This window comes from Plasmopara halstedii (genome assembly GCF_900000015.1).
Source record: "Plasmopara halstedii genome assembly, contig: Scaffold_287, whole genome shotgun sequence".
NCBI classification, from domain to species: Eukaryota; Oomycota; class Peronosporomycetes; order Peronosporales; family Peronosporaceae; genus Plasmopara; species Plasmopara halstedii.
In genome coordinates this window covers 756,880-761,639 of record NW_020187208.1, presented here as the reverse complement: position 1 = coordinate 761,639, position 4,760 = coordinate 756,880, and positions in this window count along the sequence as shown.

Genomic DNA, 4,760 nt, shown 5'->3' with positions numbered 1-4,760 from the left:
TATAGTACATAAACGTAACCTTAGCGAACCTTACCGAATACAAATGGGTTGGTCGACAACCTTTTCTTATCTGGTCCCCTCAGATATTTCTCAACATAACAAACTCTTCTGTATCATTACAATATAAGCATCTCTTTGACTTTGCTTTCGATGGGGAGCTCACATTTACCAAGGAATGATGATGTGTCATGATTAGATCTAGTCGTAACAGTCTTACGTTTTAGTAATATATGATGATGGTCGTACATAAATTTTATTCGCATTGGTACGCGGTATGATGCAATATTCTGCAAGTTTTTAAGCAGTTGTATGTGGAAGCGACCAGTTCCTTCTTGTCTATTAGAATTTGTAATATCCTTCAAGATTGCCGATGCTAAGTCTGATGGGCTAAACGAAAATACTTCCCGCGAACTACTACCACCATTTTTACAAAAGTTAAGCTATGTACTTGACCACAATACTTAATTTTTCTTAGTTGATGTGGGCACATCATAATACGATTTATACCCCAATACAGAGTGATAGTCTTGCAGAACCATACTAAGCTGATACATTACTGTAATATCAAGTTATTCTGAAAGAAACACTTGATTTATATGCTTTAATACCGCATTGGGCACCTTCGCCAGTTTCTCATAACCGAGGGTCTCAAGATCTTTCTTTTCTTCTTTAAATGCTCGAATTAACTAACTTCAAAAGCTCAACATCCTTCTCACTGCCTCTTGAAACAATTACACGATCTTGCCGGCTCAACATGTTATCCACCAATTATAATCGTCTTTCTACCTCATAAACTTTTCTAAGCAACGTTGCACGTTCAGAAATAGGAGAAGATGGAAGAGGCAATGAAGAATAAGAAATTGGTAGATAATTTTAGATCGATACTCAAGAAAGAATAGGGAAGACCTCGAGTCATCTGTTAAAGGTCAAGGTGACAGACAGTCTTGAACCTTCGTATCAAGTGATAAGTAATCAATTCTCATACATGAATGATTATCGTATCTGGACTTCAAATATTTTTGAATTAATAATAAATTTTTAATTTGATCTAACGTTTTTTTATATCGCTTGAAAATTTCATATTAAAAGTTTTCTAGTTAATACAAATTGACAACGTACTTCACGTTCGTTGGTTTAAGAACATAACAACGAGTAATTCAAAACGGTAGAAACACAGTTTAGTCATTTCTTAATCACACTGACAACTTTGATGATGAAAGAACGCATGGCATCATGCTGGTAATAAAACTCTGAAGACGAGATACCATAACTGCTTAATATCACCGTGCTTGACCCTACACAAATAAACAGAAGTACAATTGTACGAAATTTGCACTAGCATAATTGTTAACGTTCATAAGTACCAAAGTATCAGTATTAATGAGGATGGTAAGCCAACACAGCTGCTTTGCCCGAACCTGACGACATTGAAGCACATCTCTATTGATGTTGCCACATTCGCAAAGTAAGATATAGTACATAAATGTAACCTCAGCGAATACAGGGTGGGTTCACTCTACCTTCTGGTCCCCTCAGATATTTTATCACCATCATCTTCTGTATTGTGACATAAAAACGATATCAGCTTAATTTGAAAATTACGAAAAGCATCGTAATTTTGTGCTCTAGCTTAACTTTTTTGTACCGCTAAATAGAAAGATATCACATAAAATAAGATTAAAACAAGGTCGCACATCAACTACCCTAAACCATGATATTTGATCGATCAGCACTGTCAAATATTGGAGTGAAATGGATCTTATTTTCATATTTACAAATATCATACCTTTTCGTATAGGTTATTAAAAAGTTCTCGAATTACGTACCCTTGCCACTTAATATTTTTATGAGTATCGTCTTTTGATATTACGAAATCTGGATATTACCAGGATACTTCTTCATTTCATAATACCCTTTAAAATTGACAGAAAATAGTGGCAGAACCTAAATTGCGCTAATACGTCAAAAATTCAAGTTGTCAATGTAAATATGCTGTCCAACCTTGCACAAGATATTCAAAAAGAAAAACTGCAAAGCTTTTAATCGAAACTTTCTCAGCTGCAACATGGTACTTCAATACAGGATGAACGAGAATTAGTTTGATGAACTTCCGGAATTCATCGCTGATAAATTAAAAAGATCAACACTGATCTGGCATCGGAAGATAGATAGCATGAAAGGCAGGAAACACAAAATAATTCGAGACCCGTATACACCATGTGGTAAATATATGTTTTGTGCATACTTCAGTTAGATGTGACCAGCCAACTTGTACTTGGTCGTATTTGACTTCTTGTGTCTATTTTATGCAGAATTACTGCGAGAGTTCTAGATGCCTCCCGACAGCTTCGCAATTTACCTCTGGGAGGCAGCAACTCGAGTTCAAGTGAAACATGTCGGGTCACACATGGCCATTATCTCGCTGTCACTATGGTCCCGCTGAGCGATTTACCTAAAGAGGTTGCCTTATTTATTGCACCAGTGAGCTTCGTTTATGAGAGCCGCATTGACTAAACGTACAAGAAATAGGATTGTGTGCTCATGTCTAACTCAAGAAGTGCAGCTTGCTCAACCACAAGCTCTATCATCTCGCAGACTCTTGTCCAAAATATCTTGTCGTGATTTCGGTTTTAAACCAGGGCAATCTTGTCAAAGTGGAACCTCCAACTCCCAATTGTCTCAGGTTAAGGGTAAGCTTACTTCTTGACCAAATATTGGAAAAAGCCCCAGTGTACATGACAGTCCACCAAATCCTACGCAAATGTGGTTCACTGCTTGCTAATCAAGCAGCGTCAATGGAGGTTGGCTGACTTGTGAGCTCTCTCGGTTGTGGTTGCGCATAGACTCTCTCCGGGAGTCACGGCGTGTATCTGCGGCCGAGATTAACACGATCTCCGTTTTGCTGTCTACGCGCTACAATGCTTGAAGCAACCCCAGCGTTCCACACCTGAGTCGCCTCTCTAGAGAAAAAGCATACCCAGCTACAGAGTACTTGCCCCGCTACACCTTTCTTCTCAAAGAGAGATCATTTTGTGGTTTACACTGCGCAGAAGTGACCACTCCATGGGTATAGGCTGTGCACCCCCTTTCCTTTCACACCATCCGTTTCTTAGCATTTTGAGATCATACTTGGATCAGCAGTGTGGCCTAGTGGGCTATATCAAATGCTTCAAGAAAACACTGCTAAAAGTGAGGTCTTGGAAGCGAATGCGTTAAGCAAATTGTCGTGGAGCGTTTATGAACTATTTTCCGACGAGACCAATCCGGATGACTCGCCAGTTCTCGACAAATACCTTGCCCTCGCCTGGTAATACAAGGTCAAGCCGCCCCCTTCAGGAACTATTCATTGTGATCAGCATTCTTGCTCCACAAGCTCAGGACTCATGTCCTAGTCCATTATGGGGGGGCGCCATGGAACTCACGACAATGTCCGGTATCAAACCTATAATCTGGTCTTGGCTAAACGAGTTCCACTTGCTTGGCTGTAAGCGCAAGAGTCGGGCCGACTCTCAATCGTAATGTCACGTCAAATTACATATATACACTGTTTGAAGCCGCGTTGGCGCTACACACATGTATGTGTAGACACCTCGCGCGCGATAGGATCACAACGATCAGCGAATAGCTGCTTTGCAATCGCATTCACAACTCACAGTTCATCATCCCCGCAGTAATACTGTCTGCGCTTGGAACCGCAGCGGTTGAGGAAATGCGTATGCTTCATGGGAGATGTACCCTTGAAATCTAGAAGCTATTGTAATTGCCGATGCATGTCATACTCGAACCGCGAACTGGATAAGGGGAACACATCGCGCATGTATCTGAACGTGTTACATCCCTCAGCAAAGTAGATGTCGATGTGACAACCCATCACGTCCGATTTATACTTGGCAGCGTCGCTTGTCTTTATGAGAGGGCTGAAAAAGCGACCACCTAGGAAGGTTATTCCCCGCAAGTTTTGTTTATCACTGTAGGAAAGTGCGCGTCGACAGGTGACCCTGCCTCTTCTCCAAGAAAGACAAAGGCTTAGGTACGTCAGGTCGTATGCTACCGCGGTATGATGACAACCTTGTCGAAGTAACCCTCAAGCTCCCACTAACCATCGAACTGAGGATAATCTTCAAGTCCATCAAATACTAGTAACGCCTTGTGCACAAGCCGGTCCATCATATGTCACGCCTGAAAGTGAGCTGTCCATTTTTATAAGCACTAATACACCCTTACGACTGGCTCTCGAGAGCTCACTCGGTTGTGGCGGCACGTCGACCCTCTTTGAGAATCATGGCGTGCGTCCAAAGTTGATATGAACCAGATTTGAACTCTCTCTGAGCTTTGCTATCGCTCTACCTGACTTAAGGAGCTCTTAGCGGCTTTGAATCACGACGCTGCTTTGAAGCAAAGATTATATTAGCTTCTGGGATCTTGTTGGGTTGGCAACAGCATCCTTGGCTTGTAAAGGCGGAATCGTAGCATGGCTTCAGTAATCCCAAGTACTACACAGGATTTGTTTGCTTTCTCTGGATTTTTGTACAATTCAATCTTTTATCGCTATGACCGTAAACAGTTCGATGTAGCTCGGTCGCAACTTGGTCTTATAGACCGTAGACATGGATGTAAAGGTGGAATGATCGTGTATATTCTATCTTCTTCTGATTTTAGCGTGCTGCTTCATTTAGCTTAGCTCTCACCCAAAGCATGGCGCACTAAATTTATACATCCGAGCAAATTCAAATAGAGCGATTTATAGGATATAAGAAGAA